At 44.7% G+C, this 15,230-nt stretch overlaps 1 pseudogene; it reads right to left on the bottom strand.

The window, feature by feature from the left end:
* Nucleotides 1–13,894: 13,894 nt before the first annotated feature.
* Nucleotides 13,895–14,013, bottom strand: LOC126164208 (5S ribosomal RNA; annotated as a pseudogene).
* Nucleotides 14,014–15,230: the final 1,217 nt, after the last annotated feature.

The following is a 15,230-nucleotide window of genomic DNA, read 5'->3' as shown; positions in this document are numbered from 1 at the left end:
CGTTTCCAGTCGTAAAATTTCGAAGTAAAAACTGTTCTACGTTAAGTTGTATGTGGCTGCGGATGACATACTGTGAAGCAAAACAAATGCATTACGTAGCATAAAAATCCAGGAAATCCAAAGCATGTGGCAGCAAGGTATATATACAAAACTTTGTCGTTTTCAAATACGCAAAAACTGTCTTAAGAACTCAAATTTATATGTTTACAAGTAGTAGAGAGCACTTTTCCTGTTTTATAGAAAGAAATAAAAAACCCACTAATGATGCTGGACCTTTAATGAAGCTCAAAGCGGACCGTCTCGAGAAATCAAGCTACTAGTGAACAAACACAAGATAACATTTTCAGCCTCAAAATGCTTATTTCAGCTAACATTATTCGCTCAGCCATAAATATATAACTTCAACAGATCATTGGCAGTGGTCGACGCGAGCAAACTGGGAGCAGAGTACCACGGTGGCAGAGTGATATTTAAGGCTCTGCCCCCCCCCTCCCCCACTTTACATCTCTGGTTATGTTGTTACTGTATTTGTGATTCCATCCTTCCCGTGAAGAGTTATGGTGTCTGAAGTTCTATTGCAGTGGAAAGTTGAGTACATTTCTATTTTATTTGCTGTCTAGTGGATCTCTAGTATTGATTAAAATCATTTGGTGTGCTCGATTCAGTCACTAATTCACACACAGTATTGAAGCGGCCTCATTTTAGGGGCTATTGTCACATGGTCATGTCCTAGTAGTTATGATTTTAACAACATTGTCGATTAATCAACTGAGTTAAGTAATCTCGAAAATTTGTTTGGTCAAATTGAAGCACCTCCTTAGAAGTGTAAGTGATTTTTATTCTAATAAAGCTTTTAGGAACAGTGTTTTATTTAGGAAAGTTGGCTAGCCAAATCTTAGAAGAACTGTGTTCTGGCACTTAATGTATTCTTTAGCTGATTGGAAGTAATTAGAGTTTTTATAGGAATCTTGTGGATATTAGTTCCATCTAAGTAATGAAGTTTATCTGAGTTAGTTTAACTAGTTATATTCAATTTTCAAGTTTTTATGGGTCTTGTTCTTGTTAGAGAAATTTGTTCGTCACTTATCCAAGTGATCTGCCTTTATAAGGCAATCGCCTTTATTATTGAGATAGTTTTTTGATAATGCTTCATGATTGAATAAAAAATTGTGTGGCAACTACAACGGATTACCATTGTGCTTTCGGTGTTTTCTTAAGATCCACACCCCAGGGATATCTGTCTGTACTACAATTCTCCACCTCCTAACCACCCCTCCAGTGTGGGAGACGTCAACTTTTGTATTTTCAAATAGGGAAATCCCTTCGCATTTTATTGCATAATCGGGTTACACGTCAAAAAATACGTACAGTTCACTCAAACCATTGTGTTCCATTCATGGTAGATGGCGCTGTAATGGACGAATGTCAAGTGTGTCTGTTTTGTGCAGTTAAGAACCGACGGCTTTGATTCTACATTTCATTTAGGACTACGCTGTAAATATAAACCTTTGTATTCTAAAGGTTGATGTTTATGTTTGAAATTTACTCTAGTATTGCTAATTTAATTGTACAGTACAATACCGTTAGCTGTTTCAATGTCAAGCTAGGAACTACGTTTATCGCGATCCAGGAAAAACAACGTGGGTGTAACAGCTTTCTGTTCCCATACGGATGCTTGATTTCGGTGAATACCCTTGCTTCTCACCTTTCGGGTGCTTGATTTCGATGAGTCCCCTTTGCCTCGGGTGCTTGATTTCGGTGAGTATCCATCCGAGGTGCGCCTGTCACAGTAACTTGGTGGACATTTTACTTTATGGCAATGGTTGTCGTTTGCATTCCGCGGGTAGCCTCCCAGAAGCCAGCGGTAGAGATACGGCGGTTGGATGGCAACACACACCGAAATCAGTCATCCTGACGGCGGGGTTCGAGTGCAGCCACCGAAATCAAGCGTTCCGATGGTTTGGGGACTCACCGTAATTAACCCCGTAGGGAACAGAAAACTACTTTACCATACAAGTAACTTTTTTGCTAGAAATGTCAATATGTAGCCATATTATTTGTAGTGTTCGATCACACTTGCAACACCCAAGCATGTTTGAATATTGGTATCAACATTCAGGACACAAACGTTTAGATCAAATGCGTCGATTCTTAATTCCAAAAACAGGCACACTTCATGTTCGTCTATTACAGCGCCATCTACCACGAATGGGAATCAATGGTGTGCGTAAGCCGTATTTTTCTTTTGACATACAGGATGTTTCAAAAATGACCGGTGTATTTGAAACGGCAATAAAAACTAAACGAGCAGCGATAGAAATACACCGTTTGTTGCAATATGCTTGGGACAACAGTACATTTTCAGGCAGACAAACTTTCGAAATTACAGTAGTTACAATTTTCAACAACAGATGGCGCTGCGGTCTGGGAAACTCTATAGTACGATATTTTCCACATATCCACCATGCGTAGCAATAATATGGCGTAGTCTCTGAATGAAATTACCCGAAACCTTTGACAACGTGTCTGGCGGAATGGCTTCACATGCAGATGAGATGTACTGCTTCAGCTGTTCAATTGTTTCTGGATTCTGGCGGTACACCTGGTCTTTCAAGTGTCCCCACAGAAAGAAATCACAGGGGCTCATGTCTGGCGAATAGGGAGGCCAATCCACGCCGCCTCCTGTATGTTTCGGATAGCCCAAAGCAATCACACGAGCATCGAAATATTCATTCAGGAAATTAAAGACGTCGGCCGTGCGATGTGGCCGGGCACCATCTTGCATAAACCACGAGGTGTTCGCAGTGTCGTGTAAGGCAGTTTGTACCGCCACAAATTCACGAAGAATGTCCAGATAGCGTGATGCAGTAATCGTTTCGGATCTGAAAAATGGCCAACGATTCCTTTGGAAGAAATGGCGGCCCAGACCAGTACTTTTTGAGGATGCAGGGACGATGGGACTGCAACATGGGGCTTTTCGGTTCCCCATATGCGCCAGTTCTGTTTATTGACGAAGCCGTCCAGGTAAAAATAAGCTTCGTCAGTAAACCAAATGCTGCCCACATGCATATCGCCGTCATCAGTCCTGTGCACTATATCGTTAGCGAATGTCTCTCGTGCAGCAATGGTAGCGGCGCTGAGGGGTTGCCGCGTTTGAATTTTGTATGGATAGAGGTGTAAACTCTGGCGCATGAGACGATACGTGGACGTTGGCGTCATTTGGACCGCAGCTGCAACACGGCGAACGGAAACCCGAGGCCGCTGTCGGATCACCTGCTGCACTAGCAGCGCGTTGCCCTCTGTGGTTGCCATACGCGGTCGCCCTACCTTTCCAGCACGTTCATCCGTCACGTTCCCAGTCCATTGAAATTTTTCAAACAGACCCTTTATTGTATCGCTTTTCGGTCCTTTGGTTACATTAAACCTCCGTTGAAAACTTTGTCTTGTTGCAACAACACTGTGTTCTAGACGGTGGAATTCCAACACCAGAAAAATCCTCTGTTCTAAGGAATAAACCATGTTGTCTACAGCACACTTGCACATTGTGAACAGCACACGCTTACAGCAGAAAGACGACGTACAGAATGGCGCACCCACAGACTGTGTTGTCTTCTGTATCTTTCACATCACTTGCAGCGCCACCTGTTGTTGAAAATTGTAACTACTGTAATTTCGAAAGTTTGTCCGCCTGAAAATGTACTGTTGTCCCAAGCATATTGCAACAAACGGTGTATTTCAATCGCTGCTCGTTTAGTTTTTATTGCCGTTTCAAATATACCGGTCATATTTGAAACACCCTGTAGAATAGCAATATAAAAATTGGGGGAGGGGGAAGCGGGAGGGTTCCGATTTGAAAATATAAATGTTCCGGAGTAAGTCAAGCGCCGGGTGGGTACGATAGAGGAGAGAGGGCTGTGGAGAAGACGTCAGCCTACAGTAAGCTGACCGACCCCTCTCTAGGACGACACAGAGAGAGCAGCGGCTACCAGGTGAAGAGAACGTAAGCGCCGGGCCGCCTGAGCGGGCCCCAATGCTATGAGCTCTACTGCAGCGACTTGGCAACTGTATAACTTCACTTGTATTAGGGATTGTCTATACTGATGAGATTTCTTATTGTGTCTGTAGGCCATCGATCGCGATACATCATTGTAAATTCTCAATGTATATTCATTTATCTTACTGTAATAAAAATTCTTTAATTGGATTTGCTCGAATTGTTGTGTAGAGAGGCGAGAAGCAAGTTTCGTAGACATCCCAAATTAGATGAGTGGGCAGGACACAACAATATAGTTGACCTCGCCCACGCTGGAGAGAAGGTTAGGAGGTGGCCAGTTGCAGCACAGATAGGTATCTCCTTTGGCAATATTAATTTTTCACTTAGAACATTTTTTTCATACGATGCGTCGTTTTCGAGATATTTAGTTGTCCCAAATGGATACAAACACTCTGTATGTTATAGATAGGCGTTTTGCTGTAGTAGTTAAACCTTTCCTCTTTAAGTGTTTTGATGTACTTTGTTTTGTCGTTTCTTTACAGTGTTCACCGTAATCTTTGCGCGTTACAGCAGAGTTTTTGTGTAATTTTTCGTTATTGTCAGTCTTCCGACGTTTATATCCCTGCAGTTGTCTAAGCCTATCAACAGATTCCGGATCTTAGAGACTCTCAGAGGGGCCCTTAATTCCTGTTTAAAAACATCCAATGTGTCATAGAGTTAAACTTTTATAGTTAGGCTAATGACACATTTAATTTGAGATGGATATATCGGTGAGGGCAGGAAGAGGTAGCAGAATGTATCTTTATCTAGGTGGCTAAATCGAGGGATGGAAAGCCAAGAGCAGGCGGAGATGACATACTGCGATGGATGGCGCTACTGTCTGTAGGGTTAAAGAAGACAATCGCAGAGTCCCCACGGTAACCTCTGAGCGCTGGCGGCAACGACCGGCGACCTCATCTGGGCGATTGCAGGTACCGCGTCCTGGGAACAATACTGCCGCTCATTACGCGCCGAGGTGAGGTAAGGTGGTGGTGAAGAGGAGGGGGGGGGGGGGGGTAGGAGGTGGTATTGCACAATGCGGCGGCGGGCTTCTCACTTGGCAAGGCGCGTGGGCGTCGTGCAGTTTGTGGAGGTGGGGCGCCACGTTACGTCAGAGGAGCGGGCCGCCAAGGCACGCTCCGCGCAGGGTTCGACGAACCCGGCCAGCTACCGGCCTGTTACCTGCCCCCTCCCCCCCCTTCCCTTCCTCCCTCCGTCACCCAGTCTCGCCCACTCTCGACGTGCGGCCTGCTTCATTGAGTCTTTACGCTTGACGGAGCACGACGCTTATCCCTAATATTTCCCAATCTTTCGAGCTGCCTCGCTCGGTTGCTGCCCGTAGAGCGTTCTAGTTTTCTTGGCGGCTGAGTCCATCGTCTTCGTCGTCATTTCTTCGTACTAGGTGCAGGTGTGACTCGATCATATTTCTTTATCCACCCACTGTTGTTCTTCATGAGTGAGGCCTTGCCGAAAAGTAATACCTCCCAATTTTTTTACGTGAACAATTTTAAAGGTTATATTAATATTCTACAATTTTATTTTTCATGTCTGCATATCTATTTCCCAACATAGTCACCCTGGCGACGAACGCATCTCTCCCAAAAACAGACCGAGTGAGGTGCCGCAGTGGTTAGTGCACTGGACTCGCATTCGGGAGGACGACGGTTCAAATCCGCGTCCGGAGATCCTCATTTAGCTTTTCCGTGATTTCCCTAAATCGCTTCAGGAAAATGCAGTGATGGTTCCTTTGAGAAGGCACAGCCGACTTCCTTCCCCACCTTTCCCTAATCCGATACGACCGATGGCCTCGCTGTTTGACCCTCCCCCAAATCAACCAACCAACCAACCAACGACAGACCAGTTTGTTGATACCGTCACTGAATCATGTTTAATCCTGTTGATCGAGCCACAACTTTGCCTCTGCTTCTACTGCTTCACCACTATGAAAGTGAAGTCTTCGAAGGTGTTCTTTGTTGTTGTTGTGGTCTTCAGTCCTGAGGCTGGTTTGATGCAGCTCTCCATGCTACCCTATCCTGTGCAAGCTTCTTCATCTCCCAGTACCTACTGCAACCTACATCCTTCTGAATCTGCTTAGTGTATTGATCTCTTGGTCTCCCTCTACGATTTTTACCCTCCACGCTGCCCTCCAATGCTAAATTTGTAATCCCTCGATGCCTCAGAACATGTCCTACCAATCGATCCCTTCTTCTAGTCAAGTTGTGCCACAAACTTCTCTTCTCCCCAATCCTATTCAATACCTCCTCATTAGTTACGTGATCTACCCACCTTATCTTCAGCATTCTTCTGTAGCAGCACATTTCGAAAGCTTCTATTCTCTTCTTGTCCAAACTAGTTATCGTCCATGTCTCATTTCCATACATGGCTACACTCCATACAAATACTTTCAGAAACGACTTACTGACACCTAAATCTATATTCGATGTTAACAAATTTCTCTTCTTGAGAAACGCTTTCCTTGCCATTGCCAGTCTACATTTTATATCCTCTCTACTTCGACCATCATCGGTTATTTTACTCCCTAAATAGCAAAACTCCTTTACTACTTTAAGTGTCTCATTTCCTAATCTAATTCCCTCAGCATCACCCGACTTAATGTGACTACATTCCATTATCCTCGTTTTGCTTTTGTTGATGTTCATCTTATATCCTCCTTTCAAGACACTGTCCATTCCGTTCAACTGCTCTTCCAAGTCCTTTGCTGTCTCTGACAGAATTACAATGTCATCGGCGAACCTCAAAGTTTTTACTTCTTCTCCATGAATTTTAATACCTACTCCGAAATTTTCTTTTGTTTCCTTTACTGCTTGCTCAATATACAGATTGAATAACATCGGGGAGAGGCTACAACCCTGTCTCACTCCTTTCCCAACCACTGCTTCCCTTTCATGCCCCTCGACTCTTATAACTGCCATCTGGTTTCTGTACAAATTGTAAATAGCCTTTCGCTCCCTGTATTTTACCCCTGCCACCTTCAGAATTTGAAACAGAGTATTCCAGTCAACATTGTCAAAAGCTTTCTCTAAGTCTACAAATGCTAGAAACGTAGGTTTGCCTTTTCTTAATCTTTCTTCCAAGATAAGTCGTAAGGTCAGTATTGCCTCACGTGTTCCAGTATTTCTACGGAATCCAAACTGATCTTCCCCGAGGTCGGCTTCTACCAGTTTTTCCATTCGTCTGTAAAGAATTCGCGTAAGTATTTTGCAGCTGTGACTTATTAAACTGATTGTTCGGTAATTTTCACATCTGTCAACACCTGCTTTCTTTGGGATTGGAATTATTATATTCTTCTTGAAGTCTGAGGGTATTTCGCCTGTCTCATACATCGTGCTCACCAGATGGTAGAGTTTTGTCATGACTGGCTCTCCCGAGGCCATCAGTAGTTCTAATGGAATGTTGTCTACTCCCGGGGCCTTGTTTTGACTCAGCTCTTTCAGTGCTCTGTCAAACTCTTCACGCAGTATCTTATCTCCCATTTCGTCTTCATTTACATCCTCTTCCATTTCCATAATATTGTCCTCAAGTACATCGCCCTTGTATAAACCCTCTATATACTCCTTCCACCTTTCTGCTTTCCCTTCTTTGCTTAGAACTGGGTTGCCATCTGAGCTCTTGATATTCATACAAGTGGTTCTCTTCTCTCCAAAGGTCTCTTTAATTTTCCTGTAGGCAGTATCTATCTTACCCCTAGTGAGACAAGCCTCTACATCCTTACATTTGTCCTCTAGCCATCCCTGCTTAGCCATTTTGCACTTCCTGTCGATTTCATTTTTGAGACGTTTGTATTCCTTTTCGCCTGCTTCATTTACTGCATTTTTATATTTTCTCCTTTCATCAATTAAATTCAATATTTCTTCTGTTACCCAAGGATTTCTATTAGCCCGCGTCTTTTTACCTACTTGATCGTCTGCTGCCTTCACCACTTCATCCCTCAGAGCTACCCATTCTTCTTCTACTGTATTTCTTTCCCCCATTCCTGTCAATTGTTCCCTAATGCTCTCCCTGAAACTCTCTACAACCTCTGGTTCTTTCAGTTTATCCAGGTCCCATCTCCTTAAATTCCCACCTTTTTGCAGTTTCTTCAGTTTCAATCTGCAGTTCATAACCAATAGATTGTGGTCAGAATCTACATCTGCCCCAGGAAATGTCTTACAATTTAAAACCTGGTTCCTAAATCTCTGTCTTACCATTATATAATCTATCTGAAACCTGTCAGTATCTCCAGGCTTCTTCCATGTATACAGCCTCCTTTCATGATTCTTGAACCAAGTGTTAGCTATGATTAAGTTATGCTCTGTGCAAAATTCTACAAGGCGGCTTCCTCTTTCATTCCTTCCCCCCAATCCATATTCACCTACTATGTTTCCTTCTCTCCCTTTTCCTACTGACGAATTCCAGTCACCCATGACTATTAAATTTTCGTCTCCCTTCACTACCTGAATAATTTCTTTTATCTCGTCATACATTTCATCTATTTCTTCATCATCTGCAGAGCTAGTTGGCATATAAACTTGTACTACTGTAGTAGGCATGGGCTTTGTGTCTATCTTGGCCACAATAATGCGTTCACTATGCTGTTTGTAGTAGCTAACCCGCACTCCTATTTTTTATTCATTATTAAACCTACTCCTGCATTACCCCTATTTGATTTTGTATTTATAACCCTGTAATCACCTGACCAAAAGTCTTGTTCCTCCTGCCACCGAACTTCACTAATTCCCACTATATCTAACTTTAACCTATCCATCTCCCTTTTTAAATTTTCTAACCTACCTGCCCGATTAAGGGATCTGACATTCCACGCTCCGATCCGTAGAATGCCAGTTTTCTTTCTCCTGATAACGACGTCCTCTTGAGTAGTCCCCGCCCGGAGATCCGAATGGGGGACTATTTTACCTCCGGAATATTTTACCCAAGAGGACGCCATCATCATTTAATCATACAGTAGAGCTGCATCTCCTCGGGAAAAATTACGGCTGTAGTTTCCCCTTGCTTTCAGCCGTTCGCAGTACCAGCACAGCAAGGCCGTTTTGGTTAATGTTACAAGGCCAGATCAGTCAATCATCCAGACTGTTGCCCCTGCAACTACTGAAAAGGCTGCTCCCCTCTTCAGGAACCACATGTTTGTCTGGCCTCTCAACAGATACCCCTCCGTTGTGGTTGCACCTACGGTACGGCCATCTGTATCGCTGAGGCACGCAAGCCTCCCCACCAACGGCAAGGTCCATGGTTCTTTAAGATTTGGAAACGGATGAAAATCGGATGGGGCCAAGTGGGGACGGTACGGAGGATGATCGATGACAGTGAACCCAAGGCGTCGGATTGTTGCAGATGTCGCAGCACGCGTGGGTGGTCAGGCGTTCTCATGCTGTAGAATGTGGTTCCTCTTTTGTGAACGAGCTCTTCGAATTCAAGCCGGCCAGTGTGGCCGTGCGGTTCTAAGCGCTTCAGTTTGGAACCGCGTGACCATTACGGTCGCAGGTTCGAATCCTGCCTCGGGCATGGATGTGTGTGATGTCCTTAGGTTAGTTAGGTTTAAGTAGTTCTAAGTTCTAGGGGACTGATGACCTAAGATGTTAAGTCCCATAGTGCTCAGAGCCATTTGAACCATCTTCGAATTCACAACTCTATCACAGCGCGCTGTGTCTCACGCAACTACACACAGGATGGCAATTATTGAACTGTATGGAATAAAATCGTCATACCGTGCGAGGTGGCGCAGTTATTAGCACACAGGACTCGCATTTGGGAGGACGACGGTTCAATCCCGCGTCCGGCCTTCCTAATTTCGGTTTTCCGTGATTTCCCTTAGTCCCTCCAGGCAAATGATAGGATGGTTCCTTTGAAAGGGCACAGCGGACATCCTTCCCCGTCCTTCCCTAATCCAATGAGACCGATGACCACTCTGTCTGGTGTCCTCCCCAAAACAACTCAATCCAAAATCGTCATAACTTCTGAATCGTTTACGATAAGACGTTCAAACGGCACGGCTGGCTGCGGAGCATCATGGCAATTAATGTGGTTTGGTTTAGCGACGAAGACCACTTTCATTTGGATTGCTTCGTCAGTAACCAAAATTGGCCCATTTGTGGGGCTGAGAATCCGAATTTCGCGATCGAGAAGTCTCTTCACCCTCAACGATTACTAGTGGTGGGCGATGTTCAGCCATGGAATAATCGGTGCGATATTCCTTCATGGCATGGTGACTACCGTACGGTACGTGAAGGTTTTGGAAGCTGACTTCATTCCCATTACCTAAAGTGACCCTGATTTCGACAAGATGTGGCTCGAGCAAGACGGAACTCTACCCCATCGAAGCAGGAGAGTGTCTGATTGAGCCGTGGTAAAAATTGCTGTTTTGAAGAGCGCGCAGCAGTGCGTAGTGTGAAGCAGTCGCCCTCCGTTTCTGGCGGTGGCGCCGCTGTGGCGATCGCAGCTTTGGTGTCTCCCTCTGGTGGGAAAGGGCAAAGGTTGCCTGTTCACGTGCATTTAAACTACGCTATGAGCTCGCCAGTCAGAGAGTCTGGGTCAGTCTCTCGTTCCCAGCTTGCTAGTCTGTCTCTCGTCCGCATTTGTTAGGCAGTTAGAGTATGTCTGACGGTTGCAGTGCTAATATGTCTGTCGTTCGGGTCAACCTTTAAAGCCCGGCAAAATGAGAGTCTTTCCACTCCACCAGTAAGAGAACTCAGCGAGTGGTCAGCCGGTCGGGGCTTAGTTCCTGCATCTGAGTCTGCAGGTTAGGCCGTCAGTCTGCTCGAGTTTGCTTAGGCAATGTTCATTGGCCGTTGGATCGATCGATTGGTCGGTCGCGCACTGAGACACAAGACGACTTGTCCAATTTGGGCGTCGGCGCACGTGAGGTCGCCACGTGAGTACAGTGGACCGTAGCGTATAGCGAGGGGTAGTGACTTCGCGGTCGACACGAGAGCAACGGGAGTCAACCACGACATCAGTCTGGCCGGTGTGAGCTGCGACGCCGTGAGACGGAGATCGGCGCGCCTTCCTGCGTCCGTTGAAGCGGCTGGCAGCGGACGGTTCGGGAGAGCGATTTGGGGGTGGTGCGCCAGATCTTCTCGAGAAATCGCAGTTTATTAGAAGTTAAGTGAGTGGTGGTATGTTTTTTGATTTACTCTTGCTAAATTCTAGTTGTTTTCTTGGTGAGGTCACCGACAGTTTTCCTTTTGGGGTCGTCCCACCATTCTTCTCCGTTTGCCCACCCGCGGGAAGGTGGTTGTTTATAAATTGGGTGGTCCGTTTTTCCCTTGTGGAGTAGGGGCGGGTTAGAGCAACCTGCGGTTCGGGTTGTTCGGTAATCTCCCTATCAATCTACCGTACGTTAGTAGCTGCCTCTGTCATGTTTGTCGGATTTGGTGTGTTAAAGAATTTATTGCTTGGAATGTATCGGCCTAGTACCTGAAATATGTTTTGATCTTTGGAAACTTTGATATTATTGCCTATGATCTTGAGAGGCGGTATCTGTGTACTGTGGCGCATCTTAACTATTGTTTGGCCAACCTTGTAGAATTTTATATAAGATTGCATGTCATGGGCTTTCATTTAAATGATCATTTTAGCATATAAAGTTGCCACCCTTTCACCGTAAGACTTTTCTTAGAACTTAAAATCAAATTGCACCTTCGGTGGCAAGGTTAATATTTTAATTGTTAGTGTTTTGTACCATTTCCATCCCTCCTACGGGGGGTGCATAGTTTAGTGTGCTTGTGTAAATTGTTAAAACTCTTAGTTTAAAGTTATCTGATGTGTTTCAGATTTGCACCAGTGTAGTCTTTCAGAGGCTGTGGTGAGCGGTCACAACTACGGCCGTGTCAAAAGGGAGCGGCAAGATTCTCTGCCTGAAAGCTCATACAGTCAGAACTTGTTTCCTTCTGCCTCTGAATAAATTGTGACTTTGATGTTTAGAGGGTGCTTTCTGATTATAATTTTAAATCTGTTACTTTAAAAAAAATTCGTTTAGGCACTATTAAAGTGAATAAAATTCCCATTTGTTAAAAGGAATTTGGTTATGATTTCATCAGTTACTCACTAGCAAATACTTCCACGCTTACATAGTGTGATTAAATGTGTTAATGTTCTTGATGACTCGCTAGTAAATAAAACAAATTCCTAAGAATATTCTTTGAAAATAAATCATGGTTCACTGATGTCCTGGAGGAGAAGTATGAGGACAGCATTCTGGCTCTGTGGTACCCAGAGGTCACTGGCATAAACCTCGATTGGCCGCCATATTCTCCGGATATGAACACATATGACTCCTTTTTGTGGGGCTATATTAAAGACAAGGTGTACAGCAGTAAACGCAAAACCATTGCTGAGCTGAAAACAACCATGCAGGAGGTCATCGACAGCATCGATATTCCGACATTTCAGCGGGTCATACATAATTTCGCTATTCGTCTGCGCAACATTATCGCCAATGATGGCAGGCATATCAAATATCTCATAATCTAAATCAAAATATCTGCAGTTAAGTTTACATGTTGAATAAAGTCTATGCACGCCGTAGTTTGTAACTAGTTTACGTTTTTTTCATATAGTTCAATAACTGTTACCATGTAATTACTTAAACACCGGCATGTTACACGCTACAATTCGGAGCGCTTTAGCGACAAAGGGCTACAGTTATGTAGACATGAAGAGTATAGATTTAGGATATTAATAACTTATTTTATGAAAAAAGTTTAAAGAGATTTCAGGAAAAAATTCGAAGGCATTGCTTTTCAGCACGCTCTCATAATTCTCCCAGTTATTACGATGCCTTCTTCTTGATCTTTTCCCATTCTGTCTTTAAAAGATAAAATATCATCGATTCAGTTGTTCTGCGACTTATCGAAGGTATCAGTTAAGTTAAATTTTCATGGAATTCGTATTCAGCACAGGGTTAGTCCTTACTTAAGAAACAGAATGCGGAAATACTTGTTTTGTGAATAAAACCACCTGTTGCAGGAAAAGGCGGTTTTATTTACAAAACAAGTATTTCTATGGTTGCTGCGGAGGATGGTCACGCAAACAAACTTGTTAGAATGCAGAAAGTTATCGGATGCTGTTCGAGTCATACAAAGAGGGACGTCGCATCACCTGCATGGTGAGTCCGACGGGGTTCGATTATTGGTCCATTACTGTCCTTTCTTATGTTAATACCTGTCATTTTATTTCCGTCAGGAGGACGACGTAGTGCTTTTTCCAGATGATACAAGTACAATTCTGACGCTGAGCAAAGACGAATAGAAAACAGATATGATATTTTGTGAAAGTCACTGACAGGTTCTGCACAAGTAGGCGAGCTTTAAACTTAAAAAGAAATCATCCAGTACAATCAAAAACATTCCACATCATATTAACCTCGGATACCAAAACGTTTCGTTTCACGTACTTTTGCCATAAAAGTAACTGCCATCTTTGATAATACAGAAGCCAGTAATTTAACATGTAGTGCACATTTTCATGCAATAATGCCTTATGGGATAATACTTTGGGGTAACTACTCACGTAGGCAAAACATATTCGTTGTCCAAATAAGGTAATTATGTGTGAAGTTCATACACATATATCTTGAAGGCATCTCGGTAAGTACCTGGGCGTATTAACTGCAGCGTCACAGTACATTTATAACTTAACTCCTACCGAGCAGGCTATGAAGGCCCAACGGTACCGACAGGCCGCCGTGGCCACCTCAGCCCACACGCATCACTCGCTGCGTATACGGACGACCATGTGGTCAGCACACTGCTCTCCCGGCCGTACGTCAGTTCACGAGACCGGAGCCGCTACTTCTCAGTCAAGTAGCTCCTCAGTTTGCCTCACAACGGCTGAGTGCACCCCGCTTGCCAACAGCGCTTGGGCAGACCGGATGGTCACCCATCCAAGTGCTAGTCCAGCCCGACAGCGCATAGCTTCGGTGATCTGACGGGAACCGGTGTTACCACTGCGGCAAGGCCGTTGGCACCATACATTTATGCACTTATGAAATCTGTAATCAATAATCAATCTGAGTTAGACAATAATAGGTACCTTCTAATACCGTGTCGTACCTTCTTTTGCCTTGCGTACTGCAGCAACCCGATGTGGTAGGGACTCAACAAGTCACTGGAAGTCCCTCACAGAAATAATGAACCATGATGCCTCTGCAGCCGTCCACAGTTCCAAAAGTGTTGAAGGGGAATGACGTTGTGCACGAACTGACTTCTCGGCTGTCTCCCACAAATGTTCAATAGAATGCATGTCGGACGATCTGGATAGCTAAATAATTCGCTCGAATTGTTCAGAATGTTCAAACCACTTGCGAACAATTGTGGCCCGGTGACATGACGTCACTGTTTGGGAACATGAAGTTCAAGAATAGCTGCAAATGGTCTCCAAGCAGCCGAACGTAACAATTTCCAGTTGAGAGGTGGCATGAGCCCCCTCTCATATTTCTATCTTACGATTTTCCTCTCTAATTGCATGCAGTGAAAAGTCGCTATTCCTTCACACGCGGACTTCCCACGCAGCGTCTATCGTCACCCGGGTGGTCCGGTGACAGGCGGGCTCTGCTGATCTGGAAAGCGTTAAGCCGACGGGTGTGAGGAAGTCGAGTGAATGCTTTGCAGACGCCGACATTGTCAAAAGACACGCCCGAAGGGGTCTGAAGTAGCGGCTGGGCTAGAGGTTCCGTTACTTCGCAGAAACTTAGCGAAAACACTTTCTGGCGGGCTACCAGCGAGGCGTGGGAATGACTTGTGTACCCAGGCAGTTGTGGCGGGAAAATTCCCGCGCTTTCTGCAAAATAGTAACTGTGATTGGCTTGCTCCGGGCATAGCTCCATGACGTAGCAAAATCAGCGCAGAAATTGGCGCCAAGAATCTCCATTGGTGGAATGGTAGTGTTCCGGCAATGGAGTGGAATTTTCCGCCGGTTTTCGAGTTGCTGATTGGAACGTTTAACCACGGCCACTGTCGTGGGGGCGGGAATGTTGTGTGTTCGGCCTGTACGGTTGCTCTAGGTAGTCGGCTCTCGCCTTTCGGTCGAGGACGTCGAAGCAACCAGCCATCGCCTCCGGTACGCCAGATCGTGTTCTGGCAGTTAAGAAGACAGTTTGGTAATGTATGTCCGCAGCACCGGCAGATAGGGATTTTCCTAGGTGATAATCAGAGCTCAGCAGAGCGCGCCTGTTCGTCTTTTT

This window comes from Schistocerca cancellata, chromosome 2, assembly GCF_023864275.1.
Source record: "Schistocerca cancellata isolate TAMUIC-IGC-003103 chromosome 2, iqSchCanc2.1, whole genome shotgun sequence".
Lineage (NCBI taxonomy): Eukaryota > Metazoa > Arthropoda > Insecta > Orthoptera > Acrididae > Schistocerca > Schistocerca cancellata.
Note: the sequence above shows the minus strand (reverse complement) of the source record. Positions and strands in the feature narration are given on the sequence as shown.